The sequence below is a fragment of the Musca domestica genome, unplaced genomic scaffold (assembly GCF_030504385.1).
Source record: "Musca domestica strain aabys unplaced genomic scaffold, Musca_domestica.polishedcontigs.V.1.1 75, whole genome shotgun sequence".
Classification (NCBI taxonomy): domain Eukaryota; kingdom Metazoa; phylum Arthropoda; class Insecta; order Diptera; family Muscidae; genus Musca; species Musca domestica.
Window position 1 is genome coordinate 2,119,095 of NW_026712393.1, and position 26,824 is coordinate 2,145,918.

Genomic DNA, 26,824 nt, shown 5'->3' on the forward strand with positions numbered 1-26,824 from the left:
CGAGCTGCAGCTGAACCCGGCGGCCCAGTAAAGTCTATAGACGAGCTGCAGCTGAACCCGGAGGCCCAGTAAAGTCTATAGACGAGCTGCAGCTGAACCCGGAGGGCCAGTAAAGTCTATAGACGAGCTGCAGCTGAACCCGGAGGGCCAGTAAAGTCTATAGACGAGCTGCAGCTGAACCCGGAGGACCAGTAAAGTCTATAGACGAGCTGCAGCTGAACACGGAGGCCCAGTAAAGTCTATAGACGAGCTGCAGCTGAACCCGGAGGCCCAGTGAAATCTATAGACGAGCTGCAGCTGAACCCGGAGGCCCAGTGAAGTCTATAGACCAACTGAGCCTGAATGGTCAGGAAGGACAAATTTGTCCTTTTGCGGTTTGTAAACGGTTTGTAAACAAACAAAATTATAGTGTTTACTTACCAAAGAGCTCAGCTAAAAATTGGAAATGTGCACCTTCGGTTGGTCGCCAGAACTCAAGCGCCGGCCATGGTGATGGTGTGGGCCGCCATAACAGCCGATGGCCGCTCTCCGCTCGTATTAATCGACCGTGGCATCAGAATAAATGCCGAATATTATCGCGAAAATATTCTGGAGGGTGTATTAAAGCCTTGGGCACGCAAACATTTTGGCCGCAGACCTTGGGCATTCCAACAGGACTCAACACAATCGCACTCAGCAAGAATTGTTACAAAATGAAGTTCCTTGCTTCATTTCCAGCGCACAATGGCCACCATAATCTCCGGATACCAATGGACTATTGTGTCTGGAGTATTTTGGAAATCAAAGTTGGCACTAAAAAATACCAAAGTGTCGATCACCTGAAGCAAGCGCTTCGCCGGGAATGAGCCAAAATACCGCAGAGCCATATTCAGGCAGCGTGTGACGGTTTCAATGGCCGTTTGAAGGACAGAATCTAAACTTATTATAATTTTTTTGCTATTTCCGACATTTTTTTTCTTTCATTCAATAAAATTAAAAAAATTTAAAATTCCGGCGTTTGATTTAGTTGCAGTTTTTTGTATCTCACCCTCTAGTCATATGGCTGAGGGTATAAAAAGTCATACAAAACCCCACAATCATTAAACTTGTCCACAACACGACTCATACAAAAACTCCGAGACATGTCCTGCTGATTGATAACTTTAAATCTCAAGAAAAAAACTGTCCATTGAAGTGATAGGCGTGTCGCTGTCATTGGACCCACCAATGCTGATTAAAATTGATAAATCACGACGCCATCGCCAGCAATCAAGGCCTTGTTGTAGTAACAAAGATACACAGAATATTAATACGTCTTCGGAGCTTCATCGTATATCTTTTCCTTCTTTCATTCATTTGCTATGAAAAATCTAGGACAGACAAAAAGAAATGAACGAAAGACTGAATGAATGAATCACTGAGAAAAGGACAAGAAACTGGAAACGGAAACTCCAACATATTTCCGGATTCGCATATTGTCCACAGGAATTGCGAAAAGAAATCGGTAAAGGAGATTGATGAGATTTCTGTTTAACTGATGACATCGAAACAAGAAATGAACAAAGAGCAAAGGAAAAAACGAAACAAATGAAAAGGCTACAGAAAAGAATACAACAAATGTAAATAGGAGGAAGGAAATCAAAGGCTGATTGACACATCAGTCCACAGAAATAAGGGATAGAGGAAGAGGCAATATGTTTCAGAAAAAAAAACATAATTCTCCCTTTAAACTTTTATTAAATTTCCAATGGAATTGAAATATATTTCCTTGGCTCCAAAGCCAACCACTTGGCGTGATTGGCCCTCCATAATTTCCCAATACCCTCCTCCTCCATTATCGTTCCTTATCCTCTCCTTAATTATTTCTCCGTTTAAATATTCTTTGCATGAATGCAAATTATTGCAATTTCCATGAAATGGGTTAGAATATTCCAAGTCAGAAGCGTGTTGTTCTATTCATGGCACAAATCTCCGCTTTGCCTATGAAAAAGTAAACCATCTATGCCACCTGTAATCTAGAACAAGGAATTTAAGTTGTGTGTGTGTTTTCTTCTTTTTGTATTTTCTACAAAACATAAGTTTTTCAAAGAACTAAGTTGGTCGGACTGTCTGTCCGCCTGCCAGCCTAGTGGTGAGACACCAACAGCTGTGCCAAAACGCAACTCTTTTTGTAGACATAACAAAAAAGTACTTGCTAAAATGAGACTATATTCCAACATAAAAATGGTTGGAAATAGAATCTACTTTTTTTAAACCAAACGAAATTCTATTCCAAGATTTTATCATCAAAGGGACATTTTTAACAAAAAACATTTTCGGGTCCTTTGGTCTACAAACAGAAACAGGTTGTGGAATTTTCCACAACCCAATATCGCTATTGGACAGTGAAATTTTAAGAAGATTTGCAGCGAATTCGGAGAAAAATGTTGAAATTGTCCCTGGGCTTCAGGTTCAGGCTCAGCTAGTGTATAGACTTTCCTGGCCATTCAGGCTCAGCTCCAGCTCGTCTATAGACTTCACTGGCCATACGGGTTCAGCTCCAGATCGTCTATAGACTTCCCTGACCCCTAAGGTTCAGTTCAGCTTGTCTATAGACTTCCCTGACCCCTAAGGTGCAGTTCAGCTCGTCTATAGACTTACCTGACCCTTCAAGCTAAGCTCAGCACGTTTATACATGAATGAAAGTAAAAATGTCAGAAATAGCATTAAATTTTGGAATAAGTTGAGATTTCTTCGAATTGGTCACCCTTGGCACGAATTATGGCATTCAAACGGCCAATGAAACCGTCACACGCGGCCCGAATGTTACTCTGCGATATTTTAGCCCATTCCCGGATTGGTATCCGGAGATTTTAGCGGCCATTGTGCGCTGGAAATTAAGCGAGGAACGTCATTGTGTAACCATTCTTGGGTGGCGCCTGCTGAGTGCGATTGTGCTGAGTCCTGTTGGAATGTCCAAGGTCTGCGGCCAAAATGTTTGCGTGCCCAAGGCTTTAATACACCCTCCAGAATATTTTTGCGATAATATTCGGCATTTGTTCTGATGCCACGGTCGATTAATACGAGCGAAGAGCGACCATCGACTGTTATGGCGGCCCACACCATCACCATGGCCGGCGCTTGAGTTCTGGTGGCCAACCGAAGGTGCACATTGTAAAAAATATAATGAGCTGTCACTGGAATAATTTTAACAGCTGTCGAACGAGTGGCTTAGAAATGACAGCAGTCTGAATTTGGTTGCAGGTTTTTCACCTCACCCTGTTTACCATCTCTAGTCATATGACTGAGGGTATAAAAAACAAGAGTCTAGTAAAATTCAGTGACATCCGATTTGGTAGAAATATCTGCCATCGTAATATTTGTATTAGACCGACTTTTGCTGCTGCGAAAATCGACCATGACGGCCAGTCTATGAAAAATTGGTCAAATCTTTTAATAATTATTATGACCTTCACGAAGTGAGAAATTATTTCCCGATTCCAAATATAAAAAGAACAAAATATAAAAAAATGGACATAAAGCGTTTTAAATTTTCTCTCAACCTAAAATTGATATCAGGTCCGAAAATCGACAGCATCTGGTAAAGCCCTTAAGAAAGGTTAACACTTTTTCATAACACCCCATTTTTACAAACTAAATACATTGGAATATTTCTACCAAACCTAGATAAAGAATGAAAGTGTGATGAATATCGGACCACTCCTTCTGGACCTCCCTTCATAGAAAAACAATATTTAAAGAAACTTTCAAAAGAATGTGAAATTTATGCCTGTTTACACATCTCAGTAAAATTTCAGCTATCAAAAATCCAAAAGTGGTGTCCTATTTTCTTCAAACTTCGGATAACTCATATAACTTCTTGTCGTAGGATTAATATTAAAAAAAACTTCCACAAAATGTTAAATTTGCTCTCTTTTTTCTTATTTTCAACGTTGAGATGTGACTCAACATTTCTTGTCACCTTCCCTCTAACAGTTCCAAATCATTCATATTTCCTCTAGTTTAACACCAAACCCAATCTCCTTTCTTCGAAAAAAAAATAAATTATATTTTAAGTAACTTAAGCACTGTGGGGGTCATCCTTCAATTATGTCCGTGTGACCTCGCAACAGCATAACAAGGTTTCCACGCTCGCTCTCCACGTCTCTCTGCCACTCTTTGTGTGATCTGAATGGCCTTTCGCTGCTGCAATGCAACAACTGCACGTTTGTTTTTTATCTCCTGTCCGTGATGTACGAGTTTGCAACGTGACTTGTGGTCGAAATGAGTTTTCGTTACGAAACAAATCAAAGGACAAAGAATAATGTTTATTATTATTTATTAAGATTGAGGTCCTTGAGCATTGGTGGTGTATGTGCGTTGACATTGTGGAGAGAAATGATTGGCGGCGATTTCGTTTACTGATTAGAATTTTGGTGGTGGCGATTAAATGGTTAATATTTGGATGCCAATAATGAAAATCTTTAAGTTAAAAAAAACTGGATCTATGTGAGGTAATGTGAATGGTTAAAACGGTACCGACCGAAATGTATGGACCGATATATTTGATCCTCACAATAGATACAATACCAGAGAAACCAGTAAAGAAAGTCTTAAAGTCGGGCGGGCCGACTTTATGATACCCTGCACCACTTTGCTAATTTAGTAGAGCTCCGCATAACAATTAAAAGTTTTTATGGGAGAATTCAATCCTACACGCTATTATTATAAGTATAATTTAAAGTTCAAAGAACTAAATATGCCGAAGTATTTGTATCTTTTAAATTCGGACTTGTATTGCCCATTTGGTGCACAATTAATTTGAAATCGGATAAAGATATATATGGAAGCTATATCCAAATCGGAACCGATCTCAATAAAATTTGGCAAAGATATTTCTGAGCTATATTTGATATATTTCCCTGAATATCGTTGTTACGGAGTGCATATTACGGCTGTGGGTAACAAATATAACAAATCGGATGAACAGTAAACATGGGAGCCATAGCTATATCTGAACCGATCTTCACCAAACTTGACATACTAGCTTCTAGACTCAATTCGGTCGTAAGTGCCAAATTCCATCCCATTTGGACAAATATTAAAAGTTTGGTGCACAATCAAAGGTAAATCGGACGAAGTTATATATGGGAGCTATATCCAAATCTGAACCGATCTCGATAAAATTTAGCAAATGCATTTCTGAGCTGTATTTGATATATTTCCCCAAATATTGTTGTTACAGAGTGCATATTACGGCTGCGGAGGACAAAAATAACAAAGCGGATGAACAATATATATGGGAGCTATCGCTATATCTGAACCGATTTCGATCAAATTTGGCATTCTTATTTTTAGGCCTAATTTGGTTATATGTGCAAAATTCCATACTATTCGGGTTGATAATACACGTTTGATGCACAATAAAAGGCAAATCGGACGAAGATATATATGGGAGCTATATCTAAATTTTGAGCGATTATCTCCAATTTCCATAGGGTTCGTCCTTGGGCCAACCAAATGATTTGTGCAAAATTTCATCTGGATAGGACAATAAATGCGAACTGTACTTTGTTTACAAAAATACATGGACAGACGGACGGATGGACATGCATATATCGACTCAGAATGTGATTCTATGCAGATCATCAAAAGCAACTGTGGGTCTATCTCGTTTCCTTTTGCCTGTTACAAACAAATGCACAAAGACATAATATCCTGACCACCTTGTGGTGTAGGGTGTAAAAAGATATGAGACCTTTGAAAAAAGTTGGATTTTAATTTTTTATTTTGCCGAACAATAAGGAGTGGACCGATATTGTTCACAACTGAAAGAAGTAGACAAAAATAGCCCATCTTCGAAGTAGATCTAAATTTGACGAAAACATTAATTTGGACTAAATCAATAACCCCATTCTAGAGCTATCATTCGTACAAGTCGGAAAAAGAGACAAGCGGATAGACTTGGTAAGATTGTTGCCAAATATCCTGAAACGTAGTTCATCCAAAGGGACATAGGGTTCGTTATTTCGATGTAACAACAAGCAACAACTTTAGAGCACTGATTATTCTAATAGTGGCGACGATACCATAAGCTAACACTTCGGGTAATATACATTTTAAACAAAGGAAACAGTAGGCCAACCTCGTTAACACCGATTACTCTAATCGAGGCGAAGGTACCATAAGCTTCCACTTCCGGTCATATGCATTTTAACGAAAAGAACTAGCAGGCCAAAAAGTGTAGGCATGAATTGTCAAAAACAAGAGAAGGTATAGCCATAAAACTGAGGGTGTATGAAAACGACTTGAAAGGGAGCGAAATAGAAAATATTAGGCGGATTAAGAGCCTATACTGGAATAGGGGGTTTTTTGACTATTAAGATATATATTTGAAAAATCATGGAGAACTCGCTATTTAAATGTCCTTTTTTTAAAGAGCTCATAATATTGTCATTTTTTGTAACTGCTGTACTTATGATTCTGATTCATTTTCCCTCAGAAAAAAAATTGTGATAAGATTGCCCTTTTACTCTTAATGAGTGACATTAAGGACAATTTCCTTCTGCCAGCTGTGTTTACACTTAAAAAATGAAACATAACTTAAGTATGCGGCCTAAGAAAACATTATTTCAGGCACGCAACGGCAAATCAAAAAGTAAAAGACAAATACGAAAACAAAACCCATTTTTCAACACCTCAACATGAGTAAAAAAAACGCCAAACCTCGAACCCGAGACTAAATCTACTACAGCCTGCCAATGAAACAAAAGAAGAATCAGACGAAGAAAAAAAAACAACAGCCACTACGTAAGAGAGGGAAAAAACCGATGTGAAAAAGTTTTGCTGCCTTGGCCCTTGTTGTTGCTTCATACTTTGAACTTCAGCTGTCCATTTTCGTTGCGTTTGGCGCATTAGGTTTTCTGTTGTGTATTTTTTTTTCATAGTTTGAGGTTGCTGGCTTTTGAAGCGCGTAGATCTTGCCCCGCTGATGATGACGATTGAACGGAAATGAAAAAATACGCTGACCATAATTGTGAGATGACCTTCAAGAATTTGTTGTAAGAATACGAAAGAGTTAAGGGGGAATAAACAGTAGTATTGTAAAGCAAAAGAAGGAAGAGAAGAATAATCTTAAGCAAGTACACTTTGTTGTTTGTTCCGCTTCTCTCAGCTGTCATTAGTTAGCAAAGAGTCACGAAAGTAAGGAAAAGGGGTATGACAAAGATATTGGTGTTACATAAAGATGTCAATTTTAATGGAACAAATTGAAATATCCATTCTACGCAATTCCAGTAAAAACAAATATAATTTTTTTTTTGTGTAAAAAAAAAGATTTTTTTCATTTTTAGATTTTTTATAATTTCCACCACTTTTTATATATATTAATACGTTTTTTTTTTTCATTTTCTTTATTTCCAGGTATGTGATATCCACAAAAATATATTATATTCAATACTAGTATAAGGTAAGATTTTGGAACTAACAACGATTATATTCCACAAGTGTATTTTTATACCCTCAGCCTTTTTACTTAAGCTGTGTTCCAGAAACTGAAATATAGTTCTATTGTACAAGTTTTACAATTTTGTAATTTGAACCCATTCCCGTACACGACAGCCTAAGAGAGAGAGAGAGAGAGAGAGAGAGAGAGAGAGAGAGAGAGGGAGAGAGAGGGAGAGAGAGAGAGGGAGAGAGAGAGGGAGAGAGATGGGTTAACGCCAATAAAAGTTCTAATGACCTGAATTTTGGTACATCTGACCGAACTCAGTCCAGAAGCAAGTACATCAAACTTGGAGAAAACCGGTTCAGATATAGCCTCAGCTCCCATATATATGTTTCATCCGATTTGAGGTTTTAAGTAGTTCACATGCGTAATATGCATTCGACAACAATGATATTTGGTACCAAATGTCAGATAAATTCCAGAAATACCTATGCCAAATTTTATCGAGATCGGTTTTAGATTTTAATAGCTCCCATATATATCTTCAACCGATTTCGGGTTAATTGTGCGCCAGATGGCGCACATATCAGTCCAAATGACCTGGATTTTGACACATCCGACCGAATTCAGTCTAGAAGCAAGTACATCAAATTTCGAGAAAATCGGTTAAGATTTAGCAATAGCTCCCATATATATGTTTCATTCGATTTGGGGTTTTAGTCCTCATAATCGTAACATACATTCGACAACAATGATATCTTATAAAGATATTTTATAGAGCTCAAAAATATTTTTGCCAAATTTTATCGAGAACGACTAAGATTTGGATAAAGCTCCCATATATATCCTTAATCGGATTTCAGGTTTATTGTATTGAATTTCGAGACGTACGTTTCCATTTTGTGGAACTCGGCTCCGATATATATATTTTTAATATAATCCTTTTCGAAGTGATATGCACTCTATAGCAATGTTATTTGGTATAAAAGATTAAAATATCTCCGTCAAATTTAGTGAACATTAATTCAGAATTGAATATGCTTTCTATATATTAGTTCCCTCTGAAACCAAACTATAACTGCTCTAAAGCCATGTTAGTGGTGGTGTTGATGGGTGGTATGATCTACTTCAAATAAATTCTTTTGTTACGGGAGCTCTACTAAATATGCATAGTGGTGTAGGGTATCATATAGTCGGCTCCACCTGACTTTTGACTTTTCCTTACTGGTTTTTACTTGGCGAATATAAAATTTAGTTCTTTCTTTTTTACCATTAAATAAGTACAAAGACGTCTAAGCTCGACCGGACCGAACTTTTAATATCATTTTTTGTCATAGGCTATAGTATCCATTAGGACTTTCAAATACTAAATTTAAAACAATTCAATAGCATCAAAATACGGAAAAGGGAGGTACCGTTATATATGGGGTATACAAAGACGTGGACCTTCATAGACAATTTTCTGTCATAGGTTGAAGTATCCATTACGAACTTCAATTACGAAATTTGTAACAATACTGGTTTATAATTTCTTTAATACCATTAAAATACCGAAAATTTGAAGATACCATTATATGGAGCCTACACGAAGACGTGGATCTGCATATGTAATTGTTTGTCATAGGCTGTTGTAACCATTAAGATCTTCTAATAAGACATTTGAAACAATTCCGGTAAATAATGTCGGTGAAATAATCGAAAATGCCGAAGTATTCCACTTCATCTTATACTGAAAAAAATATTGGGAGGAGCATCTAAGATTTATTTCCCAGTTAATGCGAATAATTAATCAAAATGTAAACAGTTTGTGTTGACCAGAAGGAGTGAGCCGATTAATTCGATATTCACATAAGATCTCAGGTTACCAAGTTTTAAAATATTGAAAATTGTGAGCCTTTGTGGGGGAGATACCAGAAGGGGTGGGTCGATACCTATCAAATTAACACCAGATCTTGTGTAAGTAGAAATATTGGGATGTGTGTAATTAGAAGGGAATAATTATTCAAAATGTTAACCCTTTGTGGGGAGGTCCCAGATATATCCCATCTTCACATCAGATCTTGCATTAGTAGAAATAACGGCATGAAGAAGAGAATCGGATGCTTATTACGTATTTTATAAAAGTTATAATTATTCAATTTGCAAAATTTGAACAAAATTGGATGATCTGTTCATGCTGTATACGGAAATTTATTTTTTAAAGGAGTGGACTTACGTTGCCTATCTCTGAACTTGATCTAAGTTTTACAATAATATGACGATGTACGAAGTTTGAATCAAATCAGATGCTCCTTTCAAGAGTTGCCATACAGTCAGACGGACACCTCTAGATGGACTCCAAATGTCCTGAGACGGATTTGGTCCGAATTGAACGAGGGCCTAAAACCGTCATTTTGATGAGGCACGTTTTGGCCGTATCTGTAGCCATATGGCTAAGGGTGTAAAAATGAATGGGAGCAACAAAATTATTCCTTTAAATTTATGACTGTTTTTGGGGATCTACGTTAAAAAGGTGATCCTATATAGGCAATCTTTGTAGTTTGTAAAAAACTCTGTCTGAAACTTTTGAAATTTATAAAATTAGGAAGTAAAAAATGGAAAAAAATTGCAGGGAGAGATTCTCAAAATATCAACAGTTTGAAAGTGTCGTTGTATATGATCAATACATAACAAAATTTACCAGGGCAGATTCTTCAAATTTTGAACTCAAAATGTCAAGTTTGTCATGATTGAACTTATGGTCGAAATACCGAAAATTAGAAGTTACAATAATATGGGGCCTATACCAAACACTGAAGCAATTTGTGAAAATTTTTAGGATGAAGAGATCATATTTATTGAGAACTATGAATGTCTTATTATATATAACTTATAATTTCGTTTAAAACCGTTGTCGAAACATTCAAAATACCGAAAATCAGGAAGTAACTCTATATGAGGGCCTTTCCGAAACGTTGACCGATATGTCTCAATTTTGCTACCTAACATTCTGGGGGTAATATAAATGCCTGACAAAATTTCAAAACAGTAAAATTAATCTGAATCCTGAATTAATCTTCGATTTTAAGGTTCTCACCCCATTTTGCAGCGTCTTAAAGTTTTGTAGTCAGGTGTGATATGATGTTATGATGCATGTTCTGTGCTGCTGGTAATGGGTAAGGTATGCAGTTGTCATTATTTGTGGCCTACATTTGTCGTATTCCTATTCAACCAATTTCATGTCAAAGGCTAGTCTAAGTGTAATTTTGGAACTCACCACACCATGGCCTTTAGACTTCATACACGAGAAGTTTCTGCTGTCTTGGTGTGCCTTCGGAACACATATGCTTTCTTTGATTACTACTCAATTGATTCAAAAACGCTAGGACGATAAGCACTAGCACTAGATATCACTCAATTTAAATTACGCCATTTGATAAATGACATTTTCTTTAAATTACCACTCCCGCGAAATTGTATACGGCTCATATAAACCTCACTAATTTGAAACAAAACACCATAATAAATTATCTATAACAAAATTTGTTAATTGCCACCGAAATCCAAAATCTGGCCATTCACTTTAATGCCAATTTGGCTGCTTTGAAACTTTTGAGAAAATAAAAATGCTGTGTTTGCCAACAACGCTCACGCAATGACTGTCTACGCGCTGCTGCTGCTGCTGCCGCCACCCTCATCAATCAATAATTTTTGTTTATGATTTTTGTCGCGCAAAAATTCCAATTAATGCAAACCAAAAAAAAAAACGCCGACACCCTCATGGCTTGCCGTGGTTATGACTCATTTTGTTTAAATGCAAACAAAAAGTGAAGAGAATCGCTTGCGCGCATACTCAAACAACAATGCAGCCGAAACAGCAACCACGCCACGAACGACCATCCATGTCTCTATCAGCTGTGGAAAACAGCCAACAGACAAGAGGCAAAACCCCACAACAACCGCAAAGCTTTGCCGGCAGCCAGGCATCAATGTTAAGTGCATCGAACATCGACACAACACCATCCGACGACCAATTCATCCATCCATCTGTTTTTTGGCCTGTCTGTCCCTTCGTCCGTCCTCCATTTATTCGCCGAATCTAAACAACCGCAGCCAAAAGCAGACCCGGCCGCCACACTAAATGGCTGTCTTGGCGCAGCCCGCTCACAGTTCAACAAACTCTCCAAATATTAAAGCAACCAGACAATAAAATGAATCAAAAGCATATTTAAAAATAATCAAACGCCTAAACATTTTTTGTTTTTGTGAATCGGAATAAAAAAAAAACACAAACATAAACAACTTTAACATTCAAACATTCCATTTTGTTCAAGCACGAACTATAAATATATATATATATATTTTTGGAATCTGGAGGAGAAAAAACAACAACTAAAACTGTTATAATTGAAATTTAGTTTTTTTCTGGTGGCTGCAGAGATGATAGAAAAAAAGATGTGAAGGAAAAATAAGTCGAAACAATACCGTAGCTGTTTATGACATGCGTTAGCAACACTTTGAGGCATCCACTTGTGGTCGACAGACAGTGTGGGGCCATGGAATTAGAACTTCTAATTATGAGAAACTAAAAAATTGTAATGAAGTTAGATAATATTCTCTCATCGTACTATCCAGCAAAAATCTCATTACTATATAATGAGTCTTAAGTTAGTTATTTGTCATATAATTTTTATAGAAATAACTAGCTGAACCCGGGGCGCTTCTCTACCCTTTTTGATTTTATATTTGTGGGTTTTAAATTAAAAAAAAAAAACAAATTCAAGATTTATACAAATTTAGAAGAATATACAAATTTTTTTATCCCCTCCACCATAGTATGGAGGGTATATTAAGTTTGTCATTCCGAAATATACATTTTGGACCACACAAGGTATATGTATTCTTGATCAGCATAAAATTCTATGTCGATTTAGCGATGTCCGTCCGTCAATCCGTCTGGCTTCCGAACGAAATGAAGAAGGTTGATATAATTTTACTCAAATGTGTATTATGTCTGCAGGGCTTTTGGTATTGAAAATGGGTCATGTAGGTCCACATCTTCGTATAGCCCCCATATAATGGTACCTCCCTATTTTTGGAATTTTGGTGATTTAAGCGATATTATTCACCGGAATTGTTTCAAATTTGGTATTAAAAGTTCATAATGGATGCTACAGCCTATGACTGAAAATTGTTTGAGCAGGTCCAGGTCCTCGTATAGCCCCCATATAACGGTATCTACATATATTTGATATTTTGATGATTTTAGCGACATTATTTACCAGAATTGTTTCAAATTTTGTATTTGAAGTTCGTAATGGATACTGCAACCTATGACAGAAAATTGTCATTGCAGGACTACGTTTTCGTATAGCCCCCACATAACGGTACCTCCCGATATTCGCTATTTTGATGATTTTAGCGACATTATTTACCGGAATTGTTTCAAATTTTGTATTTGAAGTTCGTAATGGATACTACAGCCTAAGACGGAAAATTGTATGTATAGGTCCACGCCTTCGTATAACCCCCATATAACGATACCGCCAGATATTCGGTATTTTGATGATTTTAGCGACATTATTCAACGGAATTGTTTCAAATTTGGTATTTGAAGTTCGTAATGGATACTGCAACCTATGACAGAAAAAGGTTGATACAATTTTACTCAAATAAATTTGGACTTTTGGTATTGAAAATAGGTCATGTAGGTCCACATCTTCGTATACCTCCTTATTTTCGGTATTTTAATGATTTTAGCGATGTCATTCTTCGGAATTGTTTCAAATTTGGCATTTGAAGTTCGTCATGTATACTACAGCCTATGACTGAAAATTGTTTGTGCAGGTCTACGTCTTCCTGTAGCCCCCATATAACGGTACCTCCCGATATTCGCTATTTTGATGATTTTAGCGACATTATTTACCGGAATTGTTTCAAATTTTGTATTTAAAGTTCGTCATGGATACTACAGCCTAAGACGGAAAATTGTATGTATAGGTCCACGCCTTCGTATAACCCCCATATAACGATACCTCCCGATATTCGGTATTTTGATGATTTTAGCGACATTATTCAACGGAATTGTTTCAAATTTGGTATTTGAAGTTCGTAATGGATACTGCAGCCTATGACAGAAAAAGGTTAATACAATTTTACTCAAATAAATTTGGACTTTTGGTATTGAAAATAGGTCATGTAGGTCCACATCTTCGTATACCTCCTTATTTTCGGTATTTTAATGATTTTAGCGATGTCATTCTCCGGAATTGTTTCAAATTTGGCATTTGAAGTTCGTCATGTATACTACAGCCTATGACAGAAAATTGTCTGTGCAGGTCCAGATCTTCGTGTAGGCCCCATATAACGGTGCTTTCCGATATTCGGTGTTTTAATGATTTAGCGACAGTATTTACCGGAATTGCTTCAAATTTGGTATTTGAAGTTCGTAATGGATACTGCAGCCTATGACAGAAAATTGTCTGTGCAGGTCCACGTCTTCGCATATCTCTCATATAACCGTACCTCCCGATATTCGGTATTTTGATGATTTAAGCGGTATTATTCACCGACATTTTTTCAAATTTGGTATTAGAAGTGCGTAATGGATACTACAGCCTATGACAGAAAATTGTCTGTGCAGGTCCACGTCTTCTTATAGCCCTCATATAAGGGTACCTCCCGATATTCGTTATTTTGATGATTTTAGCGACATTATTCACCGGAATTGTTTCAAATTACGCATTAAGAGTTCGTTATTGGAACTACAGTCTGTGACAGAAAATTGTCTGTGCCAGGTCTACGTCTTCGTATAGCCCCCATATAACGGTACCTCCCGATATTCGTTATTTTGATGATTTTAGCGACATTATTCACCGGAATTGCTTCAAATTTTGTATTTGAAGTTCGTCATGGATACTACAGCCTATGGCAGAAAATTGTCTATGCAGGTCCACGTCTTCGTATAGCCCCCATATAACGGTACCTACCGATATTCGGTATTTTGATGATTTTAGCGACATTATTCACCAGAATTGTTTCATATTTAGTATTTGAAGTTTTTAATGGATACTACAACCTATGACGGAAAATTGTTTGTGCAGGTCCACGTCTTCGTATAGCCCCCATATAACGGTACCTTCCGATATTCGGTGTTTTAATGATTTTAGCGACAGTATACACCGGAATTGTTTCAAATTTGGTATTTGAAGTGCGTAATAAATACTACAGCTTATGACAGAAAATTGTCTGTGCAGGTCCACGTCTTCGTATATCCCTCATGTAACGGTACCTTCCGATATTCGGTATTTTGATGATTTTAGCGATATTATTCACCGCAGTAGGTTCAAATTACGTATTTAGAGTTCGTAATGGATACTACAGCCTAAGACGGAAGATTGTATGTGTAGGTCCACGCCCTTGTATAGCCCCCATATAACGGTACCTCCCGATATTCGCTATTTTGATGATTTTAGCGACATTATTTACCGGAATTGTTTAAAATTTTGTATTTGAAGTTCGTAATGGATACTACAACCTGTGACAGAAAATTTTCTGTGCAGGTCCACGTCTTCGTATAGCCCCCATATAACGACACCTGCCGATATCCGGTTTTTTCCTGATTTCAGTAACATTATTCATCGGAATTATTTCGAATTTCGTATTTGAAGTTCGTAATGGGTACTACAGCCTCTGCCAAAAATTTTTAAAAGCACGTCCACGTCTTCGTATAGTCTCCATATAACAGTATTCACTTAAGTGGTAGTTTCCGGAAGTTTTTTGAAAATTTTCAAGTTCCTTTCGAATGGTGGAGGGTATTTAAAGTTCGCCTCTGCCAATTAGGCAGCTAGATTTCCATACAATTTCTGAGAAAGATTTTGGAATAAAACTTCATTGACATTTGACATTGTCATTCATTGATATAATAGAATGGATTTTTTGATGGACTCTTAAACGATGATATTTTTACAGACCTTTTGTCGATTTTTATGTCTCAATTGTTGACTATTTTAAGGGATTCTTGGCTATAAACATGCATTTTTTAAGGACGCTTGTTCAATGACCAACAGAACGTGGATTTTTTTTTAAAAATATATTTTTTTCAATGACCAACAGAACGTGGATTTGTGTAGTTTTTATGGAATAACACATTGCATTACTGTGTAATGGATAATGCGGCACTTTGGTCTTTGATCTTTTTTATAATGACCACAGGATTAAAGAAGGAGAATTAAGGCAATCGGTGCTGTTTTTTTTTCTCTCTAATAAGTAGGTCCGACTGACAAAAATAGATTGGAATACCCATTATTTGGTAATGAGAGGTTTAGCTGGGTTTGAACCCTTTAGTACTCATCTCAGAATGCAGATTTTTTCTCATTTATGATGATGTACTTTTATTAAATAAAATTTGCAATGAAAATCGCCAAAAGATAAATACGTTTGGGTCCTCCAGAGAGGCGCTTCTTCGTCACGACCCTATGTAATGTAAGCCGGTAAGAGAAAAAAATATTGCAATTTGTTTGCACACATGTTGTTCTATATATGTACGCAATAGCTTGCACACTTGCATATCTAAACATATGTCCCTAACTCATAGCAAAAAGAAGAAGAGGAAAAAAAAAAAACAAATGAACAGCCATAAAACTATCGTTACTGCAACAAATGTCGTTAGGTCCCAGTTCCAGGCAGCCAGCTAGCCAGCCAATGCATTCTGTGTTGTTGGTTTTCTACAAGAATGGACGAATTGCTTGGCTCGGTGGCTGACTGGCTAGTGGGTTGATTGGTTGTGGTGTGGTGTGGTGAGGCAGCAGTGTGGCTGCATGGCACTGGCTGCTTTGCCCCCATCTCAAATAAAGTGCGACGATTGAAAAACAAGTGACAAATTGTTTTGTATTCCATTGCAGAACTCAAGGAATTCTTCTTGTTTTCATATTTGCATGATTTCTTTCTTTCTTTCATTTGCTATTTATTTTTGTCGTACGTTTTGATCGTCTTTTAAGTTTTTCTTTTTTCAAACTTATATTTTCAAATAGTTTTTTCATATGCTTCTTCACTGGCATAGCAGAGCAGAAAAACCATGCGTTTTTTTGGTTGGGGAAAGTTGGGGCAAATTTTGGGAAGCGAAGAAGAAGTTTTCTGTAGTTGTTTGCATGTTGGAATTTTAAGTTACGTCTCTTTTTTTGGCGAGTTTTTTTGTTGTTTTTTTTTTGTGTTTGACTCGTAACATGTAGGACGACAAGTGTGTTCCTTGTCAGTGCTAGGCAAGAGATGTTTCCACGTCGTCATCCGGAATGATGCTGTTGATGATGATGGTTATGACGAAGTTCGTGGTGTTGTGCTAGCTAGTGCAGTAGCCACAACAAACATTATGGTTATAATAATCATGATCATCATCACAGCCATCCGCTGCTTCATCGTCATCTATTCAAACATATTGCAGAAATAAAAAAAACGCCATATTTTTTTGATACCAGATAAATACCTTATGGGACGACCAAAATTTTAAATAAATTTTAGTGGTTTCTTGTCTCGTTATTTGTGCGGTTTGTAACATGTTTTTTTTTTTCGTTGAAAGGAATATGCTGTATAAAAGTATATTCTACAAAAAATTTATATATTTTAATGAAATTTTACACGCCAATAGAATTTTGTATGTTTTTGTCAATATTTGTAATAATATTTTATATATCATATATAATACTCTTTGTCGTATTATTGTGCGCATTAAGTGGATATCGCATATATGGAAGCAAAATTCATTTGACAGATAAATGAAGACGTTGAATTATTTAAAGGGTATACACTGGTGGCCAAAACTAAAGCAACTGAAATTACAAGGAGATTAATTGCCCTGTAACTTTTTTTAGAACATGAGAAAGTTTTACTTGTTTTAAATTAGGTACTTTATTCACTTTTTAAAAACCTAAAACATAAAACCAAAATTTCTTTTTATATAAAAAAAATTGTTTGGTAGAATCAATTAACCCAAATTTGGCTTGGACAAAACAAAAGCAACTCTGTTGTACATTCAGTTGTTTTTACTGTTATATTTATCGCTTTTTGCTTCCTTCGATAATTTCGCTTGTCATAAATCCTTTTTGAGAAGTTTTTTACAACAGCATGTGTTTTTGTTTTCGTTTTTTAAGTACTGCCTAAAAAAGTTTAAAAATAACTAGAAGCAAATACAGTACATAAATAAAACAGCAAATTATCAGTGACTATCAAAACAACATATCACAGAAAATGATTTCCGAGAAATATTTCATAAATATTTCTGTATACTAAGTCGGTTTTATGAAACTGGATCAGTAGTTACAGTCTATAACGGATGAAGGCCGTGAAAGACTTCAGCCCGTACTGATCAACAAATTGTGAGAGAAATAAAAAAACAACAATTTAAGAGTTCAACTGGATTGCTGAGAGAGCAATCATTGTGTATAAGCTCGAGATCAGTGCGTAGACTAGTAGTGGTAGCTGGTCTGCATGACCGTAAGCCATAGATGCCCAATGTAATAGTATTGGTGAGAGCGACGAAATAACACTGGAAGAAAAGATTTTTCTATTCATTTTATTTAGTCGTCAACAAGATAGCGACGAAAGCACATGTGTGGCGGGTGTCGTCATTTTGTTTCTTTTTCTGGGAAATGTAAAATTAATGAATGTACATATTTTAGTAATACTCTTGATAAATGCATTTATTTAAGTAGTTTCAAAATGTTTTTTTAAATTATATTTCTTATTTTTTTAATGTCTTATAACATATAAAACATTGCATATCATCAAAAGCATTTTGTATCATAAAATGCTTTTCAAATGTTTTTTTTTTTTTTTATATATATTTCTAGTTATTTTTTAAATGTCTTATAACATGTATAACATATCATCAAAAGCATTTTGTAGCATAAAATACTTTTCAAATGACATCATTGACATATCGCAATAATTTTCAGTTTATGTGTTCACTAACAGCAGTCTCGATTACGATTAAATGTAAATATTACACAGAACTTCTGCCTGTGTAGCTTGTCTCTCCCACTCATATTTCTGCTTTCCTATTGGTTGATTGGCGATCAAACAAAAGAGCGTAAGAATACGTGTGAGTTGAAATTGCTGAAATCAGCCACTACTGGGCATCTATGCCGTAAGCCATCAAAAAAGCCATTTATATCTGAAAAAATCGGAAAGGCTTTCGGAAACGATAATATTAAGTGGAATCCAGCTCAATGGAAAAACATTATTTCTGGGATAAGTTTACGTTTAATATTAAAGGCTCAGACGTGAAAAATTTTACGGTGAGAAGACCAAAACATAAAAGACTAAAGCCGCAGTGTTGCAAAAGTACAGTGAAGCATGATGGAGGGTCAAAAATGGCGTGGCGCTGTTTTTCTTTCTATGGACTTGGGTCTATCCATGAAATAAAGGAAGTTATGAATCGGTTTGTTTACAAAGATGTGTTGGATATCACGTTGTTGCTTTACGCTGAGTAAAATATTCGGTTCATTTGGGTGTTTCAGCATGACAATGATCCCAAACTTGCATCAAAACTTGTCAAATATTCGTTGCGGGAGTCAAAAATCGATGTTTTGTCATGGCGGGCATAATCACCTGACCTAAACTCCATAGAAAACCTTTGGAGTATCGTAGACAGGAAGATTTTGAAAGAAATAAGCGCAACATTTTCCAAAGATTTCGGGGTGCCTGGGAAGGCATACCCAAGAATCAAATTATGCGTGTTATAGATTCAATGCCTCGTAGGTGTGCAACTGCTATAAAAAATAATGGTTATGCTATCAACTACTAGCCAAAATTTAATTATTTTAAAATAAAAAAATCAAAAAGTTGCTTTAGTTTTGACCAAGCAAAAATTAGGTCATTATAGTTTTCCATATATTATTTTTCGTTAACAATTATTTTTGTATTTTTATTTTTAGTTTCTTAAAAGAGAATTAAAGACCTCATTTAAAACTGGAAAAATAATTTCGTTTTGCTTATTTTTGTAAAAGTTACAGAACATTTATTGTTTTTGCGATTTTAGTTGCTTTAGTTTTGGCCACCAGTGTATGTGTCTCTTTGGCGAAATGGTATTTTGACAAGGAATATGAAAACAAAGTTAAAAAGATTTTTAGACACTCGAAATCTGATCGTTGTGTCAAGATATGGTTAAAAATAAATTAAAAAGTATCATATCCCCAGACTTGATATTCTCACACCCTTCATGGGGAAGGTTCCGAAGCATTTTGCCAGTGTTGTCCAATTCGTATCTGATTTAAGTCTAATATAAATATTACAACGTGCTATATTTGGACTATATCGTCTACTTCCTATACTTTATATAATAGATATGCAATTTATGTTATTTTATTTATTTATTTATAATTTGATTTTTTTTTTTTGAAAACGTGGAAATACGCGTGAGGTATCAGATATAGAGGACCGAATTCATCCAATTCAATCTGATGCAGATAAAAATATTGGTATGTGCACAATTTAAACGAAATCGAGCATTTATATCAAATCATAAATTTCGATAAATTACATATTCATATCAGATTTCTAGATCAGAGAAATATTTAGATAAAGCAAATTGTAGAGAATCGCTGACTTGTTTCGCAAGTTATGACAGATATAAGTATTGGAAATTGTGAACCTTAGTGGGTGAGTTACCAGAAGGGGTTGACAGCTATCTATCGTCTTCACAAAAGATTTGTTTGAAATTTGAAGAGAGTTGGATGCTTACTTCGCGTTTTATGATCGTTTTGTGGTTTCCCAAAATGTTGAACCCTTGTGGCGGTAGTACCAGAAGGAATGCGCCGATATATCCCATTTTCACAGCAGATCGTGTGCTAGTAAAAATAATGGCATGTGTGAAAATTGTAGAGAACCGGATGCTTATTTCGGTTTTTATGATCGTTTTAGTTATTCAAAATGTTGACTCTGTTTTGGGGAGGTACCAAAAGAAATGTTCCAATCTCTACCATATAACAGGTCTAGTGTTGATGGAAATACTGAGATGTAACAAGTCTGAATGGTATCGGATGTTCATTTCGCGTTTTATGAACTTTATGGATTTTCAAAATTTTGAGCCGGATATAAATTTTTACTCAGGAGATCTGGTATCAGGAGTGGACCGATATATTTCATCTTCCCACCATACCTTGAATTAATAAAAATATTATGATGCGTGTAATTTTAAGATAATCGGACTCTTACATCACAGTCATTCCGTTTGTAACACCTCGAAATATACATGTTCGACCCAACAAAGTATATATATTCTTGATCAGCATAAAACTCTATGTCGATTTAGCAATGTCCGTCCGTCTGTGGACTCTAGCTTCCGAACGAAATGAAGTAGGTTGATAAAATGTTATTCAAATGTGTATTATGTCTGCAGGACTTTTGGTATTGAAAATGCGCCATGTAGGTCCACGTCTTCGTATAGCCCCCATATAACAGTACCTCCCGATATGCGGTATTTTGATGATTATAGCGTCATTATTTGCCGGAATTGTTTCAAAATTGGAATTTAACGGAAAATGGACCATATAGGTCCACGTCTTCGTATAGCCCCCATATAACGGTACCTCCCGATATTCTGTATTTTGATGATTTTAGCGACATTATTGTTTCAAATCTGGTATTTGAAGTTCGTACTAGATACTACTGCCTTTTTTTTGTGAAAATTGCAACTTTTTTGAACCGATTTACCCATCTGCAAACTCGATTTATGTTTGGCAATAATATTACGATGTACCATATTTTGGATCAAATCGGATAGTCCCTTCGAGAGTTTTCGTGTGCACCAGCTAGACAGACGGACGGACACCGCTGAATCGACTCCAAATGTTCTGAGATGTATTTCGTCCAAAGAGACCTAGGGTCTACAACCGTTATTTTGATGAGGCACATTTTGGCAGTATCAAATGATATACACCCTCTCTAGCCATATGGCTGAGGGTATAAAAATGTATATATATGGTGAGATAAAAAATATACTGCAACAAAGTCAAAAGCCAACATTTTTTACATTTTTTTTTTTCCAATTTTCATTGAATGAAAGCAAAAAATGTCGGAAATAGCATGAAATTTTAGAATAAGTTTAGATATGTTCGGATTAGTCACATTTGGTACGAATTATGGCCTTCAAGAAGCCAATGAAACCGTCACACACTGCCCGAATGTTGCTACACGGTATTTTGGCCCATTCCCGTGAAGCGCTTGCTTAAGATGATCGACACTTTGGTATTTTTAAGTGCCAACCTAGCTTGCTTTCCAAAATTCTCCAGACACAATAGTCCAACGGATTGGTATCCGGAGATTTTGGTGGCCATTGTGCGCTGGAAATGAAGCGAGGAACCTCATTTTGTAACCATTCTTGAGTGCGATGGTGCTGAGTCCTGTTGGTATGCCCAAGGTGTGCGGCCAAACTGTTTGCGTGCCTAAGGCTTTAGTACACCCTCCAGAATATTTTCGCAAGACCGTGGCATCAGACCACGGTCGATTAATACGAGCGGAGAGCGACCATGGGCTGTTATCGCGGCCCACACCATCACCATGGCCGGCGCTAGTGTTCTGGTGGCCAACCGAAGACCATGCACATTTTCAGCTGACCTCTTTGGCAAGTTGAAACAAGTAAACACGATCATTTTGTTTGTTTACAAATTGCTGGACAAAGTATGTTTTCTCATCGGAGGAAACCAAATTGGGCAGTTCACCACCAGTTTCAGCCAAGCGAAGCAATTCTTTAACTTTGCGTCTATTTTCTTTCTGTTGAAGTGTAAGTTCTTGCACTTTTTGGGGCTCATTTTTCAAAATTTGCCGAATGGAATATTGCGATATGTTGAGCTTACGAGCCATTTTTCGGCCACTGGGACGCGTGGGACTTGATCGAAGTCGCTTCTGCTGATGTTGCTGTTTTCTTTCGTCCACTTTCTTGACGTGGGTAAGGAGCGATGGTACGAGACACAAAAGATTTACTCACATTTAAATGCTGGAGTGCTCTAACGATAGCCACTTGTGGTTTTCCAGCCAAATATAAAGAAATCACACTATCACGCTTGAATTCCATCACGAATAACTTTTTTTCTGGAAAATTCTCACCAAAATGCTTTTGTACGCTTGTAAACAAGATAATGAGATGTCACTAGATTAATTTTAACAGCTGTCGGACGAGTGGTTTACAAATGACAGCAGTCTGAAGTTGGTTGCATTTTTTTCATCTCACCCTGTATATGAGCTAATCCTAAATTGTGGGCAATTTCTATGAGAAGAGTTTATATTCATGGCGAATTTGAATCGACAACTTCTAGCTGGAATTTAGTTGACAAAATATTTATAATATTTAGAATTGCGAGATGCTGTTTATTTGCGGGTTAATCTTAAATACAAATCTCTGCCATGAGAAGTCCTACCTACGAAACAATATCATGTGGACATTGAATAACAACGTAAACTCAAAGGAAATCCGATGCATTTGTATTATCTCCTTGATTTTCGGCTGTCATTTGCTAATTGGACTTTGATTAATGAAATCTAAGAATTCGACTCTAACTTGCTGTCTAGACAGAAGAAAACTTTACATAAGACACCTTTCAATTTCTTCTACAATTACTAATTAGCAGGAGGCAGAAACTCAATATCATTTTTCAAGCAGCAATAAATTTGAAAACTTTTACTTTCTTTGACACAGTTCCCCGTCTTCCCCGACTGACTCAACCTTAAATTTCTAAAAATTTTCTTCCAAAGGTTATCAAAAATATTTTCGGGGAATAGCAAATAATTTATCATTATTTAAATTTGACTAATTATGCAAAAGTTTAGCAAGGTAAGAAAACTCGTCGCACATTGTTAAATTGTTGTTGTAGCCGGTTTTGTTTATGTTTCATGGTTAGATGGTGAACAACAGCGAATGAAAAAACTTTTCTTAAGTCAACAAATATAACAAATAAACTAGACCCGCCTCACCGTTTTTAAACAAATATTTAGGTAAGAGATTTAATCGAAATTCTCATCCCCTATCTCTCTCGCGAACTTCGAATTGGTTATTTATATTAAAATAATTAAAAAATTTTAATTAAGCCGATATTTGCCGTTAGATACTGTTATGAAATGAGGTACACAGGGACGCATCTATATAGCAAAAACTTTAAAGGCAGGGTGAGATAAAAAAACTGCAACCAACTTCAGACTGCTGTCATTTCTAAGCCACTGCTAAAATTATTCCAGTTTACAAGCGTTCAAAAGCATTTTGGTGAGAATTTTCCAGAAAAAAAGCTATTCGTGATGGAATTTAACCGTGATAGTATCACTTCTTTTTATTTGGCTAGAAAATCACAAGTGACTATCGTTAGAGCACTCCAGCATTTAAATGTGAATAAATCTTTTGTGTCTCGTACCATCGCTCGTTACCGTGATACTTGTGGCGTAGCCCGACGTCAAGAAAGAGGACAGAAGAAAACAGCTACATCAGCAGAAATGGTTCGAAAAGTAAAGAAGCTACGTAATTGAAACCCGCGTCGCAGTGGCCGAAAAATGGCTCGTGAGCTGAACATATCGCAATATTCCATTCGGCTAATATTGAAAAATGAGCTCGGGGTAAAGCCATTGAAATTCCAAAAAGTGCAAGAACTAACACTGCAACAGAACGAAAATAGACTCAAAACAGCTACAGAGTTGCTGCGCTTGGACGAATGTGGTGAACTGCCGAATTTGGTTTTCTCCGATGAGAAAATATTCGTATCGTGTTAACCTACCAAAGAGGTCAGCTGAAAATGTGCACCTTCGGTTGGCCACCAGAACTCAAGCGCCGGCCATGGTGATTGTGTGGGCCGCCATAACAGCCGATGTTCGCTCTCTGCTCTATTAATCGACCGTGGCATCAGAATAAATACCGAATATTATCGAGAAAATAATCTGGAGGGTGTATTAAAGCCTTGGGCACGCAAATATTGTGGCCGCAGACCTTGGACATTCCAACAGGATTTAGCACCATTGCACTCAGCCCGCGCCACCCAAGAATGGTTACAAAATGAGGTTGCTCGCTTCATTTCCCGCGCACAGTGGCCACCAAAATCTCCGGATTAGTACGTTGGACTATTTTATCTGGAGTATTTTGGAAAGCAAGGTTGGCACTAAAAAATACCAAAGTGTCGATCACCTCAAGTAAGCGCTTCGCCGGGAATTGGCCAAAATACCGCAGAGCAACATTTGGACAGCGTGTGACGGTTTCATTGGCCGTTTGAAGGCCATAATTCATGCCAAAGGTGACCAATTTGAACAAATCTAAACTTATTCTAAAATTTAATGCTATTTCCGACATTTTTTGCTGTCATTCAATAAAATTGAAAAAGATAAAATTTAAAAATTATGGCGTTTGACTTTGTAGCAGTTTTTTTATCTCACCCTGTATTTATCGACAATTTTACAGATACAGCATTCATTTCTCAACTATTCCGGTGCCCTTTTTGTGTTTTATTACTGCTTTTCGAAAACCACAAACTGTCAAGGCAATTTTGGTGCAGGAGGAGTTTGCCTTACCTTCGGATTATGCCATGACAACGGGCATACGTCATTACCGTGGCAATACAACCACACCCACCCAACCTCCACATCATCTCAAACTTGTACTCGGCATCACTTCCATTCACTTTACGTTCAATTAGCAAACGTTTACTTTTCCTTTTTTTGGGCTTTGCAGCCCTTTAACGCCAAACTAGTTGAAGAGCAAAAGCAGCTGCAGTTCCAAGCAGCAGCATCCCCATCGGCAATTAGCCTAAAATTAGACATTTGAAATGGTTTTTAATTTGGCTTAAAGGTACAAAAGAAAAGTTAATTAATGCTGCTGCCTCAGCCGCTGCCAGTGCTGCCGATATGCCTGTATAATAAAAGTTGAATGATTAACTTTTTCTTGTTCTTCTTGGTTTTGTTTATGTTTTGAAATTACCGAGAAAAATTAGGTTTATTTTTGCCAAAGAAAGCTAAAAAGCAAAACAAAAGAGAAAAACTATTGTAAATAATAAAGGTGGTAATATAGAACGATTTTTTGAGGGCATTCGGGGTATTTGTTTTGTTATAAGTAAAGAAAATTGACTTGTTTTTCTTAACAAGAAATGTAGGGCAATTAGTGGGAATTTCAGGATAGGATTCGATTGATTGAAAGTTTTAAAAATGAATAAATTTAATGTTTTTTTCTCGCAGTTTTAATTTTTTTTTAATTCTAAAAATTTATTTTAGAATTACGAAAGTCAACGAATGCACTGTACAACACCTTATCTGGGGGTGGGGGAGTGCCATTTGGAGGTGATAGCATTCGGTTCGTAGATCAAAATCACAAAAACAAAATTGGCTTAACTCTAGTTTTAGTAAAAACTCTTCAATTTTTTTTTTTAATTTTTACCAGTGGTTGGTATTTTTACCTGTTTCCGGGAAATATTTTTTCTTTGGTGGACGAACCCGAGACCCCTGATAGTTTACCCGAAAATCCGGGTTCAAGACCCGGGCTGGACCCGGATCGTCTTACCCGATATACACAATATAGACCCGATATATACAATATATAACTTATGGAAATACCTAATCAACAAGTGGTCACGTAATGGGGTTATTAAAAGCGGTTCGGAAGATATAGTCAAATTACCGATTTTTTGGACCCGAAGTTTTTATAAAACTCCCAAAAAGTGGGAAAAGGGTCCATTATAAGAGTCAAAAAAATTGATGCCAAATTGCGCTAGTACATTTTCTGGATACATGTGCTTGTGCCGCTTGTTTGATAGGTATTCTCATAAGCTTTCAAACGAGACCTTTATTGTATATATCGGGTAAGAGGAGACGCGCCTAGCCCGGATCTGGAACCTGGACTTTCGTGTCAAAAATCTGGGGTCCCGGGTTCGTCCCCCAAGAAAAAATAGTTTCACAGAATCAGGGTAATAATACCTACAATTGGTAAAAATTAAAAAAAAAAAATGAAGAATTTTTACTAAGCTAGAGTTGTTCCAAAAAAAATAGGGTTCCCAGGTTAATCTTTTTTAGGCCCATTAAAGAGTAGTGATATAACTAAATGACTGAGGATCAACGCCCAAACAAAACGGCTGAAATTTTTAACGAGGACCAGTCTAAGTGTATTGGCGTGTGATAAGGTTGGATTTTTTTTGGAAAGTAGTGCTAAGAGGGAATGAAATATACTAAAAAAGGAATACTATGCATTGTCCAAACGGAATGAGCTACAATTCTGAAATTTGGAATGAGGGTCACTAGTGGAGTGCAGGACAGATGTACCAAAGGGTTTTTGGAAATTCGAACTTTAACGTTATGAAAAGTTCTAAAATGGTACTGAACTTCTATACTGGTATCATTTCCCATTATGTAATCGGATAGAGCTAAAAAAATTGGTATGAGAATTAAGGTTGCAAAGTAAGTTTGATATATACAGGGTGAGATAAAAAA

At 36.5% G+C, this 26,824-nt stretch overlaps 1 protein-coding gene across 9 annotated transcripts in view; it reads left to right on the forward strand.

Moving 5' to 3' along the window:
* LOC101887471 (mitogen-activated protein kinase kinase kinase kinase 5) overlaps positions 1-26,824 on the forward strand; it is a 444,668-nt gene that overhangs the window by 47,854 nt on the left and 369,990 nt on the right. The window lies entirely within an intron of this gene.